The sequence below is a fragment of the Phacochoerus africanus genome, chromosome 2, assembly GCF_016906955.1.
Source record: "Phacochoerus africanus isolate WHEZ1 chromosome 2, ROS_Pafr_v1, whole genome shotgun sequence".
Classification (NCBI taxonomy): domain Eukaryota; kingdom Metazoa; phylum Chordata; class Mammalia; order Artiodactyla; family Suidae; genus Phacochoerus; species Phacochoerus africanus.
Window position 1 is genome coordinate 13,350,258 of NC_062545.1, and position 26,625 is coordinate 13,376,882.

General features: G+C 41.3%; 1 protein-coding gene across 1 annotated transcript in view; it reads left to right on the forward strand.

The window, feature by feature from the left end:
- The first annotated feature begins 1,139 nt into the window (after window positions 1-1,139).
- The window catches only part of RGS17 (regulator of G protein signaling 17), a 99,792-nt gene continuing 74,306 nt past the window's right edge, over window positions 1,140-26,625 (forward strand). The window contains exon 1 of the mRNA XM_047769889.1: window positions 1,140-1,288. The gene's annotated coding sequence lies outside the window, so the exon portion shown is untranslated. The remainder of the gene's footprint in view (window positions 1,289-26,625) is intronic.

Genomic DNA, 26,625 nt, shown 5'->3' on the forward strand with positions numbered 1-26,625 from the left:
CTGGAGCAAGACCACGGTTCAGGCCCGTAGACGTCGGGGGTGGGGGAGGGGAGGGTGTCCAGGAGGATGTTCAGCAAAGGAGCCTGAAATAATGATGACGCTCTTTGAATGTGAGTGCACAAGCAGTGGGGAACCATCTATATTTGCAAGTAATCAGTTTCAAATAGGTATAAGAAAAAAAGCCTCATCATTCCTGCCAGGAACGCGCTCCTCTTCCCACAGATGTCACATCTGAAGAGAAAGACACCCGCTTCCCTAATTCACCCTCACAAACACTTCAATCTAATCATCGGAGATGCAATCTAGCGCTCAGGATGCATTAAGTCTCCAGCGCTCCTTCACTCTCAGCTGGGCTCGGTTTGGGAACAGAACGATTATCAGCCCTGGTCGCCACAGAGCTGTCCCTGGAGAATGCCCCAGGCCTCCAGGATCAACACCTCTGTGAAGGATCCATGATGCTTGCCCTGTCATCAGCTTCTCTCACTCAAAACTCTGGCTCCAGGGGTCATGACCTCTGAGACAGAACATATGCCCCAGGCCAGAGAGCATCTGAGATAACGCTTAGGGAAAAGGGTCGGTTTCTGGCTGAGGACTTCAATAAAGTAAAGAACATTTGATAAAAATCGAGTCCTTTGCTAAGCAACACTTGCTTAACTTTACACCTCTTTCAACGCCCCCCCCCACCCGCGCCGAGACTGCATCCTCTAGGACCCCGCTGCTGCAGCTGTTTTATTCCTTAAAGACAGATCTCTGGTTTCAATCGTTTTCCTAAAGCGCAGGATAAAATAACGCGGGCTGGGGGTGAACGTGAAGTTGCGGGAGACTGGGCACGAGAGCCTCTCATCCGGGGTGGCTCCCAGGTCTCCAAAGCGCCCGCGAAGCCGCGACCCCCGGCGCCAGAGCGCGAGCCCCCGCCGAACCCCTGCGCGCCGTGGGCGCCGAGCCGAGGCGGGCGCGCGGGGGGCGGGCGGCCGGGGAGGGGCGGGGCCGTGACTCACTCGGTCGCGCGCCCGAGGCAGAAGCGGCACCTCCGGCCGAGCGGGGCGAGGGGCTGCGCCCGCCCTCGGGGCGCATGCGCGCTGCCGAGCGGCTCCTGCTCCCTCCCCGCCCACCTTTCCATCCTTCCCCCCTCCCCCTCCCCTCCGTCCTCGCTTCTCTCGCTCTCTCCTCGCCCGCTGGGTGCTGAAGTTGGGCGGATGGCAGCAAACCGGCTCTGCTAGAGGACCGAGCAGCCCAGCCTCGCGCCCCCGGACGCATTGGTGCGCTGCCCACACCTCCAGGCGACTGGGTAAGATGTTGCCTCTGAAACCGAGCCGTGCTAAGTAAATGACATCAAAATGTCTGCTTTGCACCGGTGGTTGAATTTTTTTAGAGGTGGGGGAGTGCGGAGGTGAAGGAAAGAGGGGGCGGAGAGTACAACTGCCTGTGCTCTGAAGAGGGTGGCGGCCGGCTTGGGGGTCTCCGCTCAGCCCGCAGCACCGCGGGAGGAAGCGGGGGCCGAGCTGCAGGTTTGGGAAGTTGAATCCCGCGTTGTAGCCTCGGCGCGGTCCGCTTGTCGCCCTCCGGCTGCTGCGGACCCGCTGGGCAAGTGTCCTGCCCGCCCAGGGAAGGATCCTGCCCACAGTCGGGTCCTCAGCGGAGAGCTGGACGCCTCGGCGATTCGACAGGGAGGGCCAAGGGCGGCGGGAGACCCCGCGGGGCGCGAGGTCCTGCCGATTTGGGTGGCTGTTTGTTAGAAAACCGAATGTGAAATTAACAGTGTCCAGTCGACCGATCACCTCGGGGTGTTTTTTTTTGTTTTTTTGTTTTTTTTTTCCTTTACCTTTGGGGAAATGCAGGTGAGGGAGGTGTGAGCCAAAGGGGATGCAGCAATGCCTACCTTGAGCATCGGTAATACATCTGAGGTGTGTGTATTTAGGGGGTGGGGGCCTCTTTTGTTCTTTCCGCTCCTTTGGTCGATGGAGAGGGAGTTCTCGTGTGCTCGGCTTCGGGTAGATTTCACAGCCTTCGAGGGGGCGAGGAGGTGGAACGCCCACCAAACCCCCAGCCGCTGCCCAAGGTGGGTGTATCCGAGACTCTCTTTCTGTAGGTGATGATGATTCTTTGTATAATCGCTCGAATTACGGTTTCATAGCTGCTTACTCGCCAGCCTTCCTCCTCCTCTCCCTCTTCATGTGCTGCGGCAGAGGCTGGGTGCAGACACTCGGCCGTTTCCTTTACTCCCTACCTCCCTGTCTCTGTGAAAAATGTCGGAGGACTTGAGGATGGCGGAGAGATAGGGCTGGCCTCTTCATCCTTAGAGAAGCCAAGGATGGGGAGGTGGTCCTCGCAGGCGGGAGGCTGCTGGCAGGGTGTCCTGGGCAGCCCAGTGCCGGCCTCGGGAATCGCTGGGCTCCTGAAGGCAGAGCGAGGGTCGCCTGTCCAAAAAGATGCCCGCGGTGTGGGGACCCGCCCTACTCCCTCCGCCTCCACCCGGGACACCCACTCACCTGGGACAATCTCAGTCGCTCTGGCGAGACTGACCCCGGCGCCTGGCATAGTGGTTTTCCTAACCTCTCTGACCCTTGATAAAGGTTTCCTTCTTTAAAACAGTCACTCGAAGGTTTGTCTAGAGAACTTTGCAATCTTCCCGCAGTTGTTTCTTCTTCTTTTTTAAAAATTGTTTTACAGCCGGCCTATTTCCTCCATGTGATGGCTATCGCAGGTAATAGAGAGAAATCTTGTAGTTTGATTCCCACAAGCATTTCTGAGACTGGATGTCATCTGCATTTCCGGCGTTCATACATTCTGGTTTTCCGGGTGATGAACCCTCTGAAAATCATTTAATTGGAGAAACGAGAAGCAATTTGTACTCTTGTAATGGAAAATGATGTTTTTCTCCTGGTTTCATAGCTGCTTGGCATTATGTGTATTAAATACTTTTCAAAACTGTGAAACACTTTGGGTAAATTGTATTTGTTTCTAAAGTCCTTGGTGGTAACAATAGCAGGTATCTATGAAATATACGTTTTGCACTAATATCTAATGGAAAGGTGATTTATACTCATTAATCAAATGAATGAGCAGTTTGACCTCTTCCACTTAAGTGACTGTTATCAAGCTGTTTCTTCTGTTAGCATGAACTAAAACAGTAATTAGCACACTCACAGGAGAGTAGATTTATTCACTGCTTTTACATTCTTAAAAACTGTATTTAGAGAAAACATAGGACGGTAGTGTCTTTACACTTTTTAGAGATGAGAAAACAAGTATTTGTTTTTACAAGAGGATTAGATGGTATCGTTGGTTAAATAAGATAAATCTCCATGGCAATGATACCTGATCTCAGAGCCATGGACAACACATCCTTCCTCCTGAATTTGTGGTCTGAAAGATAAAGAGAACCTCCTACTTTACAGAGCAAACACCATAAGGTGTCTGCTCTTCCAAATGCTGCCCTTTTTGCTCTGGTTCCTCAACGGCTCCTTGGTGTTTAGTCTCTGTGGAAAAGAATTAACTAGGAGAGTTATCTGCTATTCCTGTTCAGTTTTAAGTCATACAGCTTTTTCTTCACAAATAGATTCTCTCTCAGCTTTTAGGAAATTTTCCTACAGGGTCCTGACTTATTTGAACTCATAATGTTAGAGTCTAAGTCATCATCATTCCTCTGGCCTTGTAATACTTTTTGATGATGGCGGTGGTGATGAAGACGATGATGATGAAGACATGCCTGAACCTGTCTTACCATGAGGGCAAGGGGCTTTGAAAAAAAGGAGAAATGTGTGTATCCTCATCCGTTTGACCTTATTATAACAGCCAAATCTAAAAACTAAATCGATACAAATTTCGGTTGACTCACAGACTAAAAAGTGAGAAAGCATTTACCTGCTAATTTACAGTTGTAGAGATAGTGGCCTTCCTTAGAAATCTATTTGCTGAAAGGCATGGGTTTTTCTGGAAAAGTGAAAGGTGGGAATGGACAAGGAGAAATGGAGCCAAGACGAATGGAACCCATCCAACTGTGTTTCTGCTGAGAATCCTTTTCCTGATAGTCCAGCTCTGCTTAGTTAATAATGAAAATATTGCACCACCCAGAAAGGCAAATGCAAGGACCACTGTATACCCAGTGGTTGAGAATAACTATGTGAGGTTAAAAACCATTTTATTTCGTCTGATTACTACAGGTCGAGTATAAGCACGGAGTCGTTGTAGAGACTTAGAATTGTGACATATTCAGGGAGTATCCTGGATCCTCAAAAATATTTTAAGTTTTTATGGTAAGCTTAAAGAAATAAAACAGTTCCAGTGTGGCTCAGCAGGTTAAGGATCCTGCGTTGTCACTGCAGTGGCCTGAGTCGCTGCCTCGGCTCGGGTTTGATCCCTGGCCCGGGGAACTTCCACAAGCCATGGGCGTGGCCTCCAAAATAGATAAATATAAAAAAAGAAACAAAAGATCCTTAGAGGTAGGTAGCCTGGACTTTCAGTGTTTGATCAATAGATACTCTCACCCTCCTTATCTCTTCCCATCTCCACTTATCCTTCAGTGACTTCCTTAATTTCTAAAGAAATTCATTTATGCCATTAATCCTGCTGTTTTGCTAATACCTAGCACAACTATCTGGCAAAAGGTAGGTGTTAAATCAGAATTTTTTTCAACGAACACATTTTGCAGCATTGACATGGTTCCAAAAGACGTCCAAGATTTTTATATTATTTTTAGAAGAGCGCCTAATGCTCATTACCAGATACACTAGTTGGAGAATCCAGAGATCAGGTCCGGCATCTTTGGAGGAAGCCATTTTTAGATTGTCACTTTGTGGCGTTCCCATTGTGGCTCAGCGGTAATGAAACTGACTAGTATCCATGAGGACGTGGGTTCATTCCCTGGCCCCGCTCAGTGGGTTAAAGACCCCGCGTTGCTGTGGTTGTGGTGTAGACTGGCACCTGCAGCTCTGAATCAGCACCTAGCCTGGGAACTTCCGTGTGTTGCCAGTGAGCCCTAAAAAACAAAATAGTAATAATAATAATAATGACTATTTTGTTAATATGCATGTTTTTGCCATAACATTTATATTGTCGATTTGTTTCCAAAGTATGAATTACCCGTGGACAGGCATGGACATGATGAACACAGCTTTGGACAAAGCTGACCTTAGTTTTTGTCCTGGCTCCTCCGTCTGAAACCTATGCCCCCATGGTCAAGTTATTTACCTGCTCTGAGCCTCAGTTTCCAAAGATATAACAACAGGGATAAAGACTTACTTCCTAAGATGTTTACAAGCATAAATGCAGTGCAGTGTATATAAAGTGCTGAACATATGCCTAACATGTATGGAGTACTTTCAGTTCTCCCAATGCCTAAAGGACTGCTGTTGAACATATGGAGCAGTTTACAGCCAGTTTATTTCCTATGAGTAGATGGGCCATTTTCAAGAATTACAATCAGACTGTAGAACTTCATACCTGTGTTTTTAAATAATTGGCACTACTTCGTTGGTGTTTTCCAAGAAATTGAAATTGGTATTTTTAATTTCATGGTTGCAAAGCAATTCATCTATGGGTCTCTTAATTCATTTATCTCTTCTTTTCTTTTTGAATGTTTATGTTATTTTCAGTATTTTACTGTTTTAAGTGATATATATATATCCTTATGCTTAGGTTTTATCTACATATACATGGCATTGTTTTCCTTTAGGCTCAATGCTTAGAACATCTAGTTCTCCTCAACATAATAGCATCTTTTAAAAAAAAATCTTTGCAGGTACAACATTATAAATCAACTAGACTTAAAAAAAAAAAAAAACCCTGCTAACTTTATGGGTGAAAATGATATTTTTCAACATTATATTTCTTTGATTACTAGTCATGTTAACTTTTTTGACATGCTTATAAGCACTTTTTTTTTTTTGTCTTGAGAATTGCTTGTTCAAGCCTTTTGCCCATTTTTCATCGTATTCTAAATGATGTTATTATTTACTTGAGAGCTAAGGTTAATTTTCAAACACAAGGCAAAGGCAAACAACGAAAGGAAACGCTGAGTGACAAAGAAGCCATGTGGCAAAGACTCCAGAGACGATTGTGGTTGAAATGGACTCCAGCTCAAATGGAGTGGAGCAAACATCACCAAAGGCTGGAGATGGATCAACCACAGGGTTAGGGCTGCTGTGGTGTCCATAACATACCGTCACCTGCCACTATGCTTAGACCTTCCAGAGTGCACAGTTTCTTTATCTGGTTGAGGTCTGTCATTTTCCTTTTGGGTACTATGCACACACCCTCACACCTTACTAGCAAGAAACATATACATGACATGACAAGTTCTCAGGTTTTCATCGATTGTTTCTGCCAGTAGCCAATGGTACAGAACTTTTTGAGTTTTCCTGAGACAAATGAGATTGAAAGGAAGTATGGCAGTAGATGAAGGTCCTACAGAGCATTCATTGAAGTTTCTCATCAGAATGAAATCAGTTAAGTTTAATTATAAAGCCATGTCATATCCTGTCTTCTCTCAAATTTTAAACCAGGTGAAATTTAAATATTTCAAAGTTGAGACTCTAATCTAGTAATCACCTTCATGAGTTCTGTATCTGTAGTGTTTCACATGATTCAGTGCATTTTTAAATTCTGTGACTTTTGATAAAATTTAAATCAGTGCAGATTTAAATTCTATGATTCTTGATAAATTTCATTTCAAAAACTTAAATATTTATCTTGGACAGTCTAGAAAGTCTTTAGACATTAAACTACCTAGAAAGTATAAAATTTTATAATTATTGCTGGTTGCAGTTTATCAAATATAGTAAAGCCTCAGTAATTCAGAATCAGTGAACCTGGCATTTATAATGAACAGGAGGCCCGTATAGGAAGAGTAGCGAACTCTGGTGGAACATAAAATCTCATTTCAAATAGAACTGGATTTAAGTTCTTGCTCTGCTGTTTACCAGATATGCAGACTTTTGCATTAAATTATATAGATGCCTTATACTTGAAATCCTAGCATGGGTAATAAACATGTAAAATCTCTGGATTTCTTAAACTTTATGTTTGAGATTTTTAAAAAAAAATCTCTGTGTCAATAAATGTAATTTTATTATAGACAATGAATGTGGTTCACAAAGCAAATATTTACTTCCTTAGATTAGGTCACAGGCTTTTCACAGTCCTTCTGATTGGCTATTGAAATACAAAGGTTATAATTCAAGAGCCATGGCATTACAATAAAACAGAAACAACCCAAGGGAAATTATGACATAAATGAAATGAGCAGGTAAGTGTTTATTTCATTTCTTTAATTATCTTGGGTCTTCCCAATAGCGTAGTGAATTAAATCCAATGAAAACTCTTTTGTGAAAGTTGACAGTACGGTCTGTATTTCTAGTATCAATATTCGGTAAGGGCTTGGTTTTTTGGCGTATTATTGACAGACCGCATAATCTGTAGATTTGAGGAGTCCATTTTGGTTCTAGGAAAACTGTCCCATGTCTCCACCCTCATTCCCTCAACTACTTTTTTTCAAGCTTCAGTTAATCCAAATCAACAAATATTTAAAAGTCTGCTATAGGAAAAGTGGCAATCTATGTGATTTAATTTAGAGGATGTGAAAAAGCATGTGGAAAATTGCCCTTGAAAGAAGAGAGACCTTAAAAGCAGAGAATGCAATTTGGATGGAGTCTAAATTTTGGATTCAGATAACCAGACATTTAGCCTTCAGCTTATTGAGCCTTTGTACCATTATTTGTAAGTTGAAGACTGATGGTATATATCTTAAAAATGTTGAAGAATTATGTGGAATTTTCATAAAAATGCTTCATGTCTTCACAGTCGCTGTGCAACTGTTGCATACTGCACTAGAGTTAAATAATTAAAAAACCCAAGACACATCACGTAGATGGTAAGAGCTTGAAGGAATTTTAATTTCTTCCAGTGTTTGTCCTAACAAATACTATGGGTCCTTAGTAATGTTGAAATTTGCTCTCCATGTGTTTGCTGTATTTTCCTTTCCGGACCAGCTTGTTCAGCCAACCTGTTGAGTGAACTTCAACTTGTTCCTTCATAAACATTCTTGAGCACCTACTATGTGTCAGGCTCTGTGTTATGATCTTGGATGCAAAAATTAAACATGGCCCCTTTCCACAGTTCACATGGGAGCTTCTTCGGCGTAGTAGTATTTTGCTTTCATCGGATGAGCACTGGTCATTCTGAGTTTACAAGTCATAACTAGATATGGCATATGGAAGTAATGAGCAAGGATCTCCGTAGGGTTTAGGAATTTTAGGCTAATTGACCTCAAAGTGTAGGAATCTCTGCTCCCAAAGAAAGCTGCTAAGCAGAGGCTCAGCTAAGGGGAAGGGAGAGCAGGAAGAGGGTGGCTGGTGGGTGGTTTAACAATGGCCACCAAGTCCAAACAACAGAAGACTTGAGGCTTAGCCCTCTTTGTGAATCCAGTTCTCCCAATTAAAGTAAACAAATTGTCCACATACCTGTGTACTGTGCCTGTTTCCCCCTCACTGAAAGGCTACCCTGGGTGCTCATTATAATATAATTTAAGGTATGTGAAAATTGGGAGAGGGGTGAGCAAAGGGAGACCAAGAAAAAGGACTGACACCCCCCTCCTCCTTAGGATCCACATTTCCCATATTGTAAGAAAATTAAAATATGTTTGCCCAACATTATTGCGCTTCTTTCACTGATAACAGAGTTTTTGTAATGCAGTCAGTTGACCGGAAATTCAGAATACTCTTTTCCTATGTAACAACCCCCCACCCCCCCCACAATTTGATTTTGAAGAAAATCATCTTCAACACCTATTTGCTGAAATCATAAGTGATCCTTAAATCCAGCAACTAGATTTATCCCGATCTAGAATGATTTGATATCCTGTATAAAATCAGGGTAAAGACGTGAGTCCTTCCTAGCAAAATGTTCTGCACACACAGTTGATTTGCCTGTATAAGGTAGTGAAAGCCATTGACATTATGAATGAATTAACTTGAAAGTAAGCTAACCCCTCGTATCAGCCACCAAATTTAACTTGCTTATCACTAAACCTTTAATTGGTCTGTTAATAAGTAACCATATGTGCTAATTTCAGGTTTGAACTTACTTCTTTCTCAGTTTATTTCACTCAGCACTACCATATAGCATTTTTCCGGTGACCTATGAGTTTAGTGTGGGCAAGACTCACTAGATAAGAGCAAAGGAGAAATGAATATCTTTTATGAGGGCACTAAGGTATAGCCATGCTATAAAGCAATACTGTAATCTGTATGGTTTACAGACTGTTATGACTAACTGAATGCTCCATTTTGGATTGAAGTATTAAAATATTCTAATGCAAATTGGAGTACTAAATACTCCTGTGTGAATTGGAGTATTAAATTTTTCCCTGCCTACTGTTTGCCTAGATCTTAACATTTGACTTTCCTTTTTTTTCTAACAGTATATTACCAGGAGTATTGGGATAGATATCATTTCTACATAGGTAAATCGAAGAGCAATTCTTTTTTGTATAGTGAACACTTTATAGAAAACTAGCTGTTGGAGTACCCTCCTGGCTCAGCGGGTTAAGGATCCAGCATTGTCACTGCTGTAACTTGGGTCATTGCTGTGGTGCAGGTTCAATTCCTGGCCTGGAAACTTGTGCTTGCCACAGGCACGGCCAAAATAAATAGAGGTTGATGTTATTTTATATGATTTTTATAACAGTCAACACAAGTTTTTGCCTGAAATTTAAAACATACCAAAAAAATCAAATGTTAAACCTGTCAGGGAAAAAAACAAAAACAAAAACCCCTGCTATTTCATTCCCTTCTTCGAGTCAAGAATAAACTGACCTGATTGTTCCATCTCCGCTCGTTTATGAGTAAGTGATGTTGGCAATTTTGATTCAGGCTATTACAGCCATTGTTTTTTTTCATCTGCTTGTATCCAGTAATCTGAATTTTTACCACTGGAGAAATAGTTCAGACTGAATTACCTTCAGTTCCTCCAGTGTTCAGTGACCCACTTATATGTATGTAGATGATGGATTTCGTTGAAGGATGTATGTATGTATAATGTTCAGTGCTGAAAACCAAGAGGTATAGAGAAATTCTTGTACACCGGAATTGTCTCCAAAATTTGATATTTTGAAAAGACGATGTTGTGTGTCCGCGTCAGAGCAGATAGGGGTTTTCCCTTTTTGTTTGCGGGTTGAGAGCAGGAAATAATGACCTCATGCCTGTGTAATCATAGCCAAGCGCTGGGGAGAGGAAGATCCATACTTTAGAACCCAAAGGGAGGTATCCAGGAGGTAAGGAAAGTCAAGCAAAAAGCAGGAAGACTGGGCTCAGAAAATGAGATTATTAGCTAAGAACTTCTTACATCTTAAGGTATCATATCATCCAGTGCATCATTATATAACCCTACTGTATTAAGTAACCACTTCCAGGTTCGTAAATTCACGGGACCTAATCTTAAGAAGGTATTTTTTTTTTCCTATTAATTCTGTAATTTCATTGACTGAACATCCGAGTAATACAAGTGGTGTTTCAGGAGGTAGAATTCCGTTAAATAAATGTAATTCGAGGAGGGGAAAAACATAGAGCACTTTTCTTGACCTGACATAGGTTATGTTGAGTAGTTGACAATTCAATCACATTGATAAGCAACTCTACTCCAGATTTTCTTTTTACATTTAACTCCTCCAAAGACCATCTTATAGAAAGTTTATTTTTTGTGATATAAAGAGATCTTTACATTTTACCTTAAAACGCCAGCAATGAGTAAATGCACATGCGAAGCTTTGTTTTATTGAGGAGTTGGCAGTACAATGACTTAATGTCTAAACTATTTATTAAGACTTTGGGGGAGTGACAAGTGTTCTTGGAGGAGATTATTTTTAAGGGAATGGGGATTTATGACTTAGTAGGAATGCTGAAAGTAGTTCCTTAGTAAAGCGGCTGATTGCAACCAAAATCACTCTTGGCACTGAGTATGCTGGCCTCTGACCACTGGCCCCAGGAGAGTCCCCATCTGTTAGGCCTCAGGGAAAAAGAAGGGACTGAGAGTAGAGCTCACAATCTAAAAAAATCAAATTATGAGCAGACAGAAATGATGGAACGAGAGAGTTGTCTTGGTGCACCTGTAAAGATGGCCTGGCTGGGTCTGACGTTCCAAGTGTTTGCATTAGATTTCCCACTTTGCCTTATCCTTTTCACCTTTTTTTGCTTCCTGTCTCCTTATTCACCATTACTGCAATGAACGGGAGCCTTACTCTTTCACTGGAAATGATAAAACTTAAATAAACTATAGCCAAAGCTTAAGGAAACTCGTGTCGAGTTGAAGAAAGAAAAATATGTATATACATTGCTATTACTGTTGTATTCTGGGAGATAAATAAAATGCTGTTGAGGACCTTCAGACTAATTTTAGATGGCCAGACCAGGACCTGGCAAAACTTTTTTTTTTTTTTTTTTTTAGAGGTTGTAACATTTTCTCAATGTATCGAAAGACGGAAATTTGACAGACAAAGAATGACCTTCCAGACTCAAAGACAATGTAAGGAAAAAAAGGCACAGGACTAGGAAAAGTCAAAAAATACTTTTTGGTATAGTTTTCCAGAAATATAGAGTACATGCAGGAAATGGCAGGACAAAGCCAGGAAGGAGACAAAAATCAAAGCAAAAAGCTAACCTAGTCCTTGAGAGGCCCAGAGTGCCCTGGGCACCGTGTGAGGCTGTGCATGTCAGGTCTGGGTCAGGAGGGGTTTCAGCTGTCCATGGGGTGGCGGGAGGTGCTGAGCCCTGACCTGGGAAGTGGCCCAAGGCCAACCTCAGGTGGTAGGAAGATGATGTCATGAAAATTCATTCCATCCAAAGCTTCCAGGGCTTGGTCACCAGTGAGACTTAGAAGATGTGAAAAGACCCTTCAAGCCAACACAGGGGATTCGAGCCTGCGTGTCTGGGTAGTACAGATGCTATCAGGACCTGAGGAGACCAAACCGATGATGAGGTTCGGGAGGAAATAAGCTGAGTTCGGCTTGGGAAAGGGTTGGCCACATCCCTCAGAATTTTGGTAGCTGTTTCGCAGGCGGCTGATTAAAAGCCCAGGTCTGAGTGTCTGGAATGAAGTTGATGACACTTTTGTCCTATTCTGCAATTTTTAAACTGTAACTGGGATACTGTTTTGAATTTCTGTCCTTTTGGACACCATGGTTAGAGGTTTGCAATACAGAGGGCAATGAACAAAACTCAGTCATTCATACAAGAAGTGACTGGAGGAATTTATACTTTCTTATTCTGCAGTAGAGTGGTTCCCCTGGAGAATATGTGTGTGTCTCCATTTGGAGAAGAGCCATGTGAAATGATTAGACTCGTTTTAAATTACCCCAGTGATATAACAGGAATAATAAAACCACATGGCAGAGTTGTAGGGAGATAATGTGGGCAGTGCCCTGGCACAGATTTGGCATTTAGGATACCTTCGCTCCTCCTGTTACTCTTAAAAATAGCATTAGAACCAGTGGGCACATGTCATTGAGGGAGATGTTGCCATCCTATTGGAAATAACTTTTAAGAGTCCTAGCCAGCTTGGTAGATGGGCTGCCTTGAAAGGTCATAGGTTTACTGTCAAATACTCAGTGGACAAATAGTTGGCAAAAATGTTATGGAAGAGAGTTAAGGGTTAGGAGGGCAAAAGAACTGCCAGGCCTCATTCTGACTCTGAGGAATTTCCAGGGAATTTGGAATGCAAACTCAAGAGAGAAACTAGGGCTAGAAATAAATCTTGAAAATCTTTTACTTAGAGGTGACAGAAGTGATTGCCAAAGGAAAATGTGTAAGGAGCAGTGAGAGCTTAGAATAAAATGCTGGAGTATGTCTACACTGAATGGGCCTGCAGGAAAAGAAGGAACTAAAGTACGTGCCTACGTATATGCATTCCTGCATAAGATGGTCTGGCTGGGGAAAAGAAGTGTTAAAAAGAGAACGTAGACACTGCGGTACAAACCAAGGATGTGGCGTTGTTTTTCACCAATTCTGATCGTAATATGTAGTAATCCTCCAAAAAGATTGGAAAAGGGAGACAGGTTTAAGAGGGAAGAGTGGCCGCGTTATGTCCTCTGGCAGCCAGGGCAACATGTTTCCTTTTGCCATGAGGAAGTTGGGATTGTCTCGAAAGCACTTGTGATTAATGATTTATACACCATCTATTTTCAAAAGGTTTGAGGCAGCTTAAATAAAAGCACTTTCACAGAGAGCAATGAAAATTAAACAAAATAAAGATAAGACGCCTCAAAGAGAAATAAATGGGGGGAGGGGGTGAACGTGTCACACAACCTGAGCGGGATTATCATCCTAACAGGAGCACTGCATTTCAGCTCTAGAGCTCCAGCAGCCAAAATAAACGTGTTTCCAGGACAGGTTATCTATAACTCATTGGTTAATGAAAGAAAACAGTTTTTTAGAAGTTGTGCCCCCCCCCAACCCCCTGCCCCTGGTACTAAGTTCTGTGAATTGTAAAATCTATGGATTCTTAGATAAGGAACAGTGACATATTAGACAATGGGGTCAACAATTGTTCTGCTGAATCAGGTGCAGGCTTGCCTTGAATTGCTGTTTCTTTTTTAAGCCCTTGAAGGTCAAGTACGTCGTATTAAGATGAAGTCTATAAAAGCCAGAAAGGCAGTGATAATTTTAGATAAGCCAAGCATCTGAATACTCTTGTGTCTGAAAAGGCAGCATATAAGGTGGCATTAGAGAGGAAGACATCCTAGACAGGAGGTAGGTGGTGCCTGGAACATGGGGGAGAAAAAGGGCACGAAGTGCATTGCAACCCCAGGCCCTTTGCACCTGCTGCTCTTTCTCCCCAAACAACTCTCCTCCTGATCTTTCTCATCACCCACACTTCAGTTCAAATGTCACCTCTTCAAGGTACCTTTTCTGTACTCTCTGATTAATGTTGGCCCTTCTTTATTCATTCCTTCACCTGGCACTCTTTAATCATAACCTGCTTTGTTTAATTTATAGCATTTACTGCTCTGCTAAGTCATTATCAGTCTCCCCTTCTGACCAGAGAGAATGAAAGTCAGTACCAGGGACAATTCCAGGAATAGGGTAGGTGAACAGTACATTGAAGGAATGAATGTCTTGGGCTTGGGGAAGAGCTCAGCTCAGTATTGATGTGAAAGCTAAAGGACGGTGGTGCTGGGAATGGATTAAATTCCTCCTTAAAGTGCTAGCTGAGAAGAGGATGATGATTATGCTAATGCCAGATTTTGTACTGGGGAAATTTAAGAACATGGGGGTGTGGAAGAAAAGCACAGATTCTCTGCACGTTTTCCTTTCCATCCACAAGGAGCAGGGATACGATGATGAATGGTAAGCTCATGAATATTCATCCACTGATCAGAGCTCTAAGGGGAGGAGTTTAAGTGGGAGAAGTACAAAGGGCCCTACATTGTGGTGCAGTCCCTTTTTTTTCTCCTTTTGGATAAGACCAACATTAGGTCCTTAACTTTTAAAAAGTATCTTTCATTCATTCATTTAAGGTGAGATCCGATGCTTGGAAGAAATTTTGATTATTTCAGCCCCCTTTGCTTCCAAGCTGAGGGGTACAAGTGTAGCATTTTAGAGGTAGTGGAATCTCCCTAAGGTTTTATGGACAAGCAAGACATTTTCAAATCATGGAGCACAATAAGCTCAGAAGGCACCTTGAAACTGAGTCCACAAAAAGAATGGTTTATTTTTTTCCACCTCTTCTCCTCATTGCTAATATTTTAACTCAATGCCAGAAAAAAAGATGTTGTGGGATAAATGTTACAAATTGTTTTTTCTCCTAACGGCTTTCCTAGAAGCATCCAAAATGACAAAAAGTATTTTCAGCTTAGAAGAAGAGAGAATTAAAAAATACACAATCTGGTTTTCCTTGTTTCCTTAATGAGGCATATTGATCATAATATTAACTATATTATTTAGTTGATTGACCAGATGTTTGGCTGTCAAAACAAACAATAAAGAGTTTCCTGCTTATAGTTTGTCACACTTGTTCCACAGGGGGATGTCGACCAAGTAAGTGTCTCGATTGCGTAATGAGCAAAAGTAAATTACCATAGTTTTGATCAGGTAAGAATGCACGTTTCAGAAATGAAAGTGTTAAGAGTCACAGGTGCATTGGGAAAGCAGTCTTTTGAATGCAATATAAAATAAAGTAGACTTCCATATATGTTCATTCTCTTACTTGAAGGCAGAATAGTAACTGTCATTCAAAATTAGACAGATAATCATGAAATTGAAGTTCAGATAAAACAAAAGGAAGAAATCAGTGTTTAAAGGCAGCCCTTTCCAACCCCACAAAGTAGAAATCAAATTCACCTTCTGTGATGTTTTGTGGGTGGTTGTTCCTAATGTCCCACTGCATTTGACTTCTATAGAAATCATCCAGGAATGAAGAATAAGTGAATTTGGAAAAAATAGTTGTAAAGTAAAAGGGATTGATGCTGAATGAGAGGCAGAATTTTTGCATCTAGCTCATCCAGTGAAGTTTCTCTCTCTCTCTCTCTGTTTTTTTGTTTTTTTTTTTTTGCCTTTTCTAGGGCCGCTTCCGTGGCATATGGAGGTTCCCAGGCTAGGGGTTGAATCCGAGCTGTAGCCACCGGTCTACACCACAGCCAGAGCAACTCGGGATCCAAGCCGAGTCTGCGACCTACACCACAGCTCAAGGCAACGCCGGATCCTTAACCCACTGAGCAAGGCCAGGGATCAAACCCGCAACCTCATGGTTCCTAGTGGGATTCGTTAACCACTGCGCCACGACAGGAAATCCCAAGTTTCTCTTTTAACAAATATTTATTGAGCATCTACTATGTGCCAGGCTCTGTTCTGGGAGGTTCAGATTTATTAGAGAACAAAACGACAAAAATGCTTTCCTCCATATGCAAATAGAAATGGATATTTGGAATGGATGGGCATTGGGGTCCTACTGTCCAGCACAGGGGACTGCGTATGATTGGGTCATCTTGCTCTGCAACAGAAATTGAAGAAATGTTGTAAATCAACTATACTTTAATAAAAAGAAAGAAAGAAAGAATGCCTTCCTCCATGAGGTATATATGTTTGACCTTTTATTGTTTTTATTGACTCATAGAGGGAATCCTTTGTAAAGCACTCAGGGTCCTTTGTACAGCTGGGTTATCAAATATGTATATATAATATATTTTAATAATATAGTATATGTATGTAATATATGTAACTTTTCTTTCATTTATTCCTCCCTTAGTTGCAAATAAATGAGGCTAAGTGAGGGAGTACCATAGGCACAGTGGCTTTATCGGACTTGAAATATAATGGGAATTTTCTACATTTCTTTCTTTAAGAAACTATGACATCAGTCTATTTCAAATCAACATATTTTACTGTTCCAAATACATTAATTGCAGGTCAGAAGATCCTGGAATGAGAGGTCAGAGAAAGGAGAGTCCACTCTCCAGCCTTCTCTCATTCAAAAATAGCTGACAGCATCCCTAGTTCTGGGCACCAGGGGGAGAAGTGTGCTCATTTTTCTTGGGCTTGAAATCTGACTTCCCTCCAGGAATTTCCCAGGAATGAGCTGCCTCTTTTATCTCCATCCCTTAGCTCTTTCTTTCATGTGCCTGCCAAAATTGCTTCCTGGTGTTCTGGGCTCCAAGGTATATTTCAGAGAATTTCAAGCATAATTAACTGATGTAGAAGAATTCTAACAAACATCAGAAAATTGAGATCACATTTAATAGAGGTAGAAAACCAAAAGGAATAGGTTTCTGAACTGCATATCTAGGCAGTAAGATTAGGATTGAAGTTTTACTGTCTGAGCTCTTGGAAAAATTATATGTGGAAGCTGTATATTATGCAGAGCGGGAATGCGAGTGAAATGAATAAAAATGAATAAAGCTGTGAAAGAGAAGAGGCAGAGGCAGCTTAAAATTATGAGAAAGGATGTGGTACTTTTTTTTGACAGTTTTTTAGCAGATTGCCTTGTAACTGACATGTACTCAAGAGTTTTCAGTTATAGGAGAAACTGTATTTCCTGAAAGAACTCAGGTGGAAAAATCTGACCTCCCTTTTAACCTATGATTTGTTTTAGTTCATAATGATATGTACAGAAATCACAGGATGGCTTTGTTTTCAAGGATGGCATTCAAGCCAGAAATGACGAATTATCAAGAGCTGTTAGGGATTTGATAGTTACCAAGGGGAAATGAAGGAAAGAAATCTGAATGTAGGAGTTCCCGCTGTGGCACAGTGGGTTAAGGATCCAGCATCCCTGCAGCTGTAGCATAGGTCACAGCTGCGGCTCAGATTTGATTCAGTCCCTGACCCAAGAACTTCCATATGCTGCAGGTATGGCCAAAGAAGGAAAGAAAGAAAGAAAGATCTGAATGTATTCCAGGAAAATAAGTAACTTTAGCTAATGCTCTGGTTGGCATTTTATTTGTTTTGCGATGATGGACTTTACATAATTACAAGTATTCCACGTCTACTTGCAGTGATTTAAGGGTGAACAGAGCAAGTGATATTTTTACAGCTAAGACTTTTAGGTAATAACTTCTTAAAATTATGTGTTTTTTGAATGGAATTAAAATTTAATGATCATAGTGCCTGATATGACAGAAAACATGGTATAGACTTAAAGAAATTTATTTGTACTAGTAATTGTTTTATGTGAGCAATTTGTGCATTAAATTATAGAATTCAGTTTTAAATTAACAGTAAAGGACTTCATGTGTTAAACTTGTTTTTCAACACTTTAAATTTAACTGTAATATTAGGTATTTGAAGAAAACTTGGCACCAGTGGCTATGAATATATTGCTAAAATGTGTGTTGGACCTTAGGTGGGATTTAGAAGAACTGGGTTCTAGCTATAGGTGTAAAGCTACTCAGCGAACTCGTGAATCCTAGCATGAAAAAGATGTGTGAAAAGTCATGTAAGGTCACTGTCAATACCATCAGGCTGGTCACCTGGGATTGCTGATCAGCAGTGGATCCAGATGCTTTACAAAGTCGTGAATGCTCTCTCCAGCCCCGAAAGGGAGATTTCAAGATGCAGTCTCTGTCTTGTTTGAGAATAAACCTCTTCATCCCTCTTTCCCATGGCTGTCTTTCCTACTTGCAAAGACCAATATACATACCTAACCTCCAGCTAATGGTTTCTATTCTGCCATGTCTGTGACTTTGCTCCTCCATTTTTCTGCCTGAAATACTGTCCATGTTCCCCTTCATTTTTCTAAACCTGATGATCTTAGAAGGTCTGAGCTCAACTCCTAAGACCATAAATCCTTGTCTGGCCACCTCAGGGTAGCCTCTCTGCTGAAACTGCCTGCCTCAGAACGATGACACTTGCATTCTTGTCTTCTCCACAAGAAACCTTTCCCTTCCCATATTCTTATCAAAGGGTGGCATTGACACAGTCATCCACACTGGAACACAGTCAGCCTTGACTCAGGCCCCTCACTCGCACCCTGCTTATATCTAATCAACCCCTAACCCAGGCTCCGTCTGCCTCTTGGGTACCACTTTCCGCTGCCCCATCTCTCCATTTCTGCTCTTCTTACTCACTGTCAGCATCTTGCCTGGACTATTGCAAACATCCTCCTGGCTAACATTCTCGCTTCGCTCCACCTGTCCTCCATGCTGGTGTCAGCCAGACCAAAATTGTCAGTCCCCATACTGCCTTATACTTAGGAAGTTCCAGGGTCTCCACATCATCTGTGGATACATCCAAATGCTTTGCAAGGCTCTCTCCCTGAGTCTTCCCCACCTGTCTGTCCCCCATTGCTCTTCCTTCTCAGGCACGTAACACCCCAGTCACATTGAATGAATGAATAACTCTGTCTTTAAAAGATAGATCATGCTATTCTAAGTCTCCTTGTCTTTGCTCATGTTATTGCCTCTGGGATGACGTGTTTTACCCGCCTTTACCTACTTGGAAAAATCTCTCCTGACATACTGCTTTCAATGGAATTGTTTCTGGCTACTCCTGACATAATTCTATGCTTACTATTCTATGAACTGGGTACATACTTTTATGATCTCCCAGCCAAGGTACAAGCTAATTGAAAGTAGAGATTGATTTTTTTCAAGGGTACGGTAGCTTTTTTTAAAATGCCCAGCACAAATACTAGATCTCCAATAAATATTTATGTATTAGCTGGAAGCTTACCTGTCAACACTCTTTGAAATAAGTCATGCTTTATAACACAATAACAAGGTCGACAAAGAATAACGTCTGTTTACCAGGCAGCCCAAGATTAAATTGGACTGATGAAGCAAACGTACTTGGGATGCCTGGGACAGATTCATTGAAATTGACCTGATCAAATTCCATGAGGATACTCTACCTACGGTTATTATATTGCTCTGAGTAAATCCCCAAATCCTCACACTGGCCTTCTACCCTCCGCCTTGCTACTTTGTCCCCAGACATACAGCCTCTTACTGTTCATGCCCTGGGCCAGAACCTTCCCAACCCCAACCCTTTGTTCCTTCTTCCTGGCTGTCTTCCCACAGATATGTCATGGATATCTTCCCCCAACTATCCATGTGGCTCACTGCCTTCTCTCCTTTGTCTGTCTTTCAGGGACACTTTCCCTTGACCACTGTTTAAAATTGCAAGCTCCTCCTCTTTTTCACCCTGCTTTCTCTGGATAGTACTCAGAAGTTCTGTGTAATTTTTATGTCTTTATTCACTGCTGTCGCCCAGGTACCAAAACAAAGCCTAGCTCAGAGTAGCCATTCAATAAATATTTGTTGAAAAAAATCAATGAATCCATTTGACATGTGCAACAGTTCTTCCTATATATCCAACAAATACATTTCTCTTTGAATAAACTTTATGTCCCTGATCCAGTTGCAGAGGCCTGGGAGTTAGTTAATGTCTGACCTTAGTCAAACATGGTTTGGATTAAGAGACAGCTATCTTAGGTTTCACTCCTGGCTCTGTCTCTTTCTAATTATGTGACCTTGAGCAAGCCATTCCATCTTCCTGGTCTAGTTTTTCTTATTTGGAAAACAGGGATAATAATACCTAATGAGTTACTAGGAATATGACAAACACTTTAATAACTTTAAATGTCTGGAAGCATGTTAGTTGGTCACTATTTTTATTTATTATCTGTGTGAGGAACTGAAGAGGCAACACGGCATAAGGAAGAGTCTGAACATGAGTCAAAACAGATATGGATTTGAGTCCTGTCTGTAGCACTTATTAGCTATATGGCTTTGAGAAACTTAATTTGCCCGCTTCTCTATAAATAAGGAAGATATTTTATCTCAGACTTGATTGAAAGACCCAATGAAGAACATAGGATACCATGTTTCAACAACTCTAAGATGCATCTTATTTGCACAAGGTAATCGTTTCCGAAATCGCTGTGGACTTTACATCTGATGTCTCTGGTTCAGTGATAGGTGGTGTGTGCTTCAGAACCTTATAGAACTTTTCAGGTCACTCTGACAATTTTAAGACATTTTCCTCCTTTCATCCATGTGGGAAAAATGACTCTCAATGAATAATGATAAAACGGTAGATTTTTCCTTCAAATATTTAATGACCATTATTTTTCAGGTTATCTTTTTTTAAATGTTATTGGCATATAGTTGACTTACAATGTTGTATTAGTTTCCAGTGGATACAAAGTTAATTGGTTTTCTATATATTAAATATTTTTATATCTTTTTATATGTTTTATTTTTATATATTTTTAGATATTATATTTTTTATATATTTGATATTATATATATATCTCCATTCTTTTTTCCCATACTGGTGATTCTAGAATACTGAGTAGGTTTCTCTATGCTATACAGTAGGTTCTTGTTCATTATCTATATCAGATATAGTAGTGTGTATATTGATTGCAGGTGGCCTTTAAAATGTGTTTTTTTTTTTTTCTGATTTTACCCAAAAGAAAAGAAATGATGCATTTCCCTAAAGCATTAACCACAAAGTAATTTTCTCCGTTTCTTTCCTCGTGGTAGGAGGAGGGCCCTTAGGTTTTCTGAGGCCCTCTCCCTGTGTCCTCACCTCAAGTTTGGTCCACACTTTCTCTTCCCTTTGGTTTGGTCATGGAGGACAAGAATAGAAGAATATCCTGGCAACCAGCAGCCACACTTGAACATAATATAGTTGCTAGGTGAAGAGGGTAGTGGCTGCACTGGAGGAGCACACGTGGTTCTGTCACCCCAGAGGAGCCAGTGGGCTGTGGCAGAAACCCACAGGTCGAAGCAGCTCTCTCCACCCCGCTGTGTGCAGAAGGGCGTGGAAATAGAGCTCTTTGATGATGCCCTCCATCAATGGCAGGCATATTTTATCCTATTGGAAATAAAGTATAAACACAAAGGGAATAAAAAGGTCCTACTAAAGAGGTCACCGTGAAGATGCATGCTATTTCAGCCCACTCTTTCTTACACATGCTTCTGTTAAGGGAAACGACGGATCCAGTGTTCAAGTCTAGCAGTGGGTCATCATTCCATGTTATATCCTTCTGTGTATCTCGTGGCTGATGTAGTGTCCTGATTTTCAGTGAGAACTGGAGAAGAATGACTGAAGAATGCTCTGTGGGTTATTACAGGAAATTCTGTGCCCATTAGCCATATTCTTTTTTCACTGAAGTATAAAAATTCTGAGATGGATGTAGTCAGCTTCCATTATGATTTTTCAATCGAGGAAGCTCATTGCACAATTCATTTTATTCATTCAGCAGTTATGGTTGGGATGCTACCCAGTACCAGCCACTGAGTATCAGGGCCGTGACTCAAATTAAGTATTTTAAGATAGAACACATAAAACAAGACCCATACAGGATGAAAACTAGAATGCCTAATATTTGCATTGTATTTTTCCTTTATGTGAGGAGGGCACCAAAATATTTTTGGGCTCTGCCCTTATTAGCATTTGAAAGAAAGTTAATATTCAGGAAAACGAACATATGGGAATCCGTCCCTGTAAGCCAGCTCTCGGGTGGCCGCTGTGATGAGGTTTCTCCCCAAGTGCATATGGCCTGGAGGAGCTCTCAGGGGCACGGCTGTCTGTGACATTGTGTTATAGCCACTGGAGTGAGATGGGCTAAAGAAAGTCAATGAAATATCCCTGAATCATTTTAAGGGAACTCAGATATTTTCCTGTCCTAATGTTTTCATTTTGTGCTTAATGAGTTTTGGACAGAGTCCAAACTCAAGTATGCATCTCTCACATTCTATAGCTACATTTTTTAGACTAAGGAACATGGGATTCAGTTCATCTAGTTGCAAGGCCTGTATAATTCAGCTGCTTTCATTTTTCCTATCTCCGAAGAATTGATTAACCAGAGTGACATGTCAGAAACTCATCTAATTCATGAGCCTGTGCCAAGTGACTCTTTGATTCTTTTTTCCCTTTGATTGGAGAGTTAAAAAAAAATGAGAACGTTAGCTTCCATTTGGGTATGATCCCATCCAACATAAAAATGGAAATAGGTTACAAAGTGATGCAGGAGTGACTGCAGCATGGAAACTAAAGATGCTTTTTTCTTTGACTAAGGAAGACTAAAGATTTGTATCAAATAAAAAGTTCTAGTAGGGTTAATCATTCTTTTCCTTCATAGCTCAAATCACATCTCTAGGAATGTTCACAACTCTTGAAGTAGTTTTTCTCTGTATTCATATATATTTGTGTGCAAACACACACATTATATATATTTGTAATTTTACTTAACTTGGAAGATGTGTGAGTTTTGCTAGTTTTTCTCCTGGAGAAGAATAACGGGCAGAGTCTGTCTCTGGCATGTTAGTTACATTTCCTACTCTTGCTACTGGTGCCCCCTCAGACATTTCATAGAATCATCTGGTGTCCACTGCTGGGCATTATTAAAGGACTTGAGTGATAAATCTTACCTTAACAGAAGGCTGTGGAGGAGCAAAATGCCTTCTAAGTACAAGAGCAGGTCTCTGCATTGATGGAATGAATTTGATATCTCACTGGTAGTTACCACTTCATAGCCACCTAACCTGAGTAGTCACCAGGAGTGGCATACGCTCTTAACTGTTAAGGTCATTCCTACCAGTTAAGGTCATTCCTTTCCATTTGCATTTTATGAAGGGATTTTGTTATATATAGAAATGACATCTGCCATTACTTTTCAATCAATAACGTACCATATGGTCACAAATAGGTTAGAATGGCGTGAACTTTGAAGTCGATAAGACGAGGTTCAGATATTCCAGTGCTGAGAACTTGGGTACATTGTTTAAGTTTTTGAAGCTTGGCTTCTCATTTTTGAAATGGAGAGAAGATTTACCTGATAGAATTAAAAGGAATACATTGGGTAAATTAAAACATCGCACAATAATGTCCCATGTGTATTGGTACTTCAGCTATTTTTTTCCATTCCTTTTTTTTTCTCCTTGAATTCTAATTCCAGTTATAAAATTTGATTCTAGAGAAAGAACAATATGAAGAGTTACGTCAGAATATAAACAAATATCTAAGAAATAGTACATCTCCAGAAGCAAGAACAATAAACTGTGAGAAGGAGGAGCCTGCTAGAGCCTCTTACAGAAAGAATATAAAAATGGGTATGCTGTGGCAGTGTGTAACATTATAAAAGTATGTTGTCTTTAAAGACATAAGCTGTCTGATTACTTTCACATCAAATTTTGATTAATCAGCACACTCAGGGGAGTTCTCATTGTGGCTCAGCGGTTAACGAACCTGACTGGTATCCATGGGGATGCAGGTTCAATCACTGGCCTCACTCAGGGGATTAAGGCTCTGGCGTTGCCATGAGCTGTGGTGTAGATCACAGACGCCGCTGGAACCCTGTGTGGCTGTGGCTGTGGTGCAGGCCGGCAGCTGCAGCTCCCATTTGGGAACCTCCATATGCCATGGGTGTGGCCCTAAAAAGACAAAAAATAAATACATAAATTCTGAAGATACCTAAATGTAAATCAATAACTATGAAGTGTTAAAAATAGAGACACATGGATGGACCTAGAGATTATGGAGTGCGTGAGGGAGGGATGGACTGGGATGTGGGATGGGCCTGTGCACACTGAGGTCTGTGGAAGGACTGGCCAGTGGGGACCTGCTGTCCAGCACAGAGAACTCCACCCCGAATTCTGTGACTGTCTGTGTGGGAAAGGAATCTGAAAGAGAGTGGATATGTGTGCATTAGAACGGAAGCACTTTGTTGTCCAGTAGAAATGATCATAGCCTTGTAAACCAAGTGTACTTCAATAAAACTTTAAAAATGAAAAAAAAAAGAGAGAGAGAGAGACAAAGTCACTTTTCACTGACTGCCAGAGGAAAAGGAGAAGCAAAGCTGTGAAAGTCATGACTTCCTTTGAAAAGGGCGCGCAAAGGAGGGAGTGAATGAAAATTTTATTCCAACTACATTTCGTATGTGTGTGGATGTTAATCTACATTCTACAATCTGCTAAATCTAGGTCATACCATAAAATTTGTCATCCAAGTCAGTTTCACTACAGAAAGCCTCTCACTTTGAGCCAAGACATGTGAATATGAACAGTTCCGTGTAAATCAGAATGAATAGTCAGTCATCGGACAGTGACCCTAAGACTCCTCCACTCTGGTGTTTTGGGCCCTTCTTACTCTCACTCCCTGGGTGGACCTCCTTAGAATTATTTCCGGAAACAGTATGCCTAGGTCATCCTCTTGCTCACCATTGTCCCTTCCAGACCAGTAACCCCCCCTCCTCCCTAAAAATCCCCAAACTTGAGCCTCACGTAATCAGATGTCACCCTCCACCACTCATTTGGCGTCATCCGCTTAACGCCTGTGTCACTCACCCTCATTTCCACCAATTTTCACTCCTGGCATAGTGTCAGTCTCACCCCGTGACTCCTATGCTTAATAATTTGAGAAATCCATCCTAGAGCCCCTTGACCTCCTCTTTCCCCTGTGATCTTGTTCTCCATCCTATGCTAGACACGCACTCCCATGCCCTGGCTCCTTAGACACATGGCGTATTTCTGAAATGCCTCCTTTACCTCAGTATTGGCGTCATCTTCTCTGACCCCACTGCCTACATTACCTTCATTCTTCTCCTGGACTTTATCGACCTTTTGAGCACAAAGGGACCAAGACTTGGGTAACTCACTGTCCTTCATCCCCTTGATGTCCTCCCATTCCTGGCTGCTTGAAGCTTTTTAAAAATTCGTCTCTGGATCGCTATTATTCAAACTCTGTTGGACATGTAGTAGTTGTTCAGTGAACATCTGTTGAATTAAAGAAGGAGAAATGTGTGCAAGGAACATTTAAACTCACAGATCATTTTTCTTTGCTTTTGCTCTTTGGAAATATTTGACCATTCTCTCATGCAGCTACAATGCCTATTTTATCAGAAGCCACAAATTACAGCGGACAAGTTCACTGCTTTTTCCATGATTTGTCAAGGAACAAATAAGTCAAAGTGCCCGTTAAGCTATTACATTTCATTCTTAAGTTACAATCCAACAAGATACCAGAGTTGAAACATCCACAAAACAAACAGATTCTAGATAATTCCTCTATCGCCAATGTTAGATTTAGAGGAGGAGACCCGGTTTTAAAGTGACAGTTTCTACCTTTGGCTGTGTCTTTCAGACACTTTCTATCATCTTTCTGAGATCCTTCAAGAAAAGTCAATTTCTCTGAAACGAAACTGAACGTCGGAGGTTTTCAGTTTTAAATTAATCATCCACCCTGAAGACACGAGGACCGATTCTTTTATTTATCAAATGTGACATGTCAAAACTTTGTAAAGGAATTTTTTTCCTTATAGGAAAGAAAATGTTTTAAGTTTTAGATGTTAATATGAACTGTTATTTACTTGGCGGTGGCCAAATAGTTAGGGTAATCTGTGAGGTTGGGAGAGGCTAGAGATTATTGTCTGTCATCTGGTTGGATCCTTCTCCTGTTAAAGAAAGGGGAAACCCAATGAGATTAAATGGGCCACTTAAGGTGATAAGGAAGTGAACCCAAGTTGACAGCCAGATCTCCAGTTTGCAGCAGCCTAATGCTTACTGAGCATGTAAGTGGGCAGCAAACACTTTGCCAAGCATTTTATATGCATCACAAAATTGTCACAATAAGGTAGTGAGGTAAGTCTCATTACCATCCCTATTTGTTTTTCAAATGAGAAAACAGCCCAGAGAGGATAATAACATTCAGTATAACACAGCAAGTAAGGTTCAGCCTCACTGAACTCTCCTTTCCCCAACACTTTATGCCCTCTCCGAATCCTGTGCCTTTGCTATGGTGTTTTTTCTGCTTGTTTCAGTCCTATTAGGTTAGCTCTCTTCCCCTCATCCTTAACACCCAACTGAAATGTCACTGTTTTTCTTTTTCCTTTTTTAAAGTTTTATTGAAATACAGCTGATTTACAAGCTTGTGATAATTTCTGCTGTACAACAAGGTGATTCAGTTAAACATATACTCAAATTGATTCTCTTGCAGATTCTTTTCCCACGCAGTTTATTACAGAATATTGGGTAGAGTTCTCTGTGCTATACATTAAGTCCCCGTTGGCCAATCATTCCCCAGACCTCAGTGTGCATATGCCAATCCCAACCCCCAGTTCATCCCTCCTCCCCCACCACCTGTTCCCCTTGGTAACCATAAATTTTTCAAAGTCTGTGAGTCTGCTTCTGTTCTG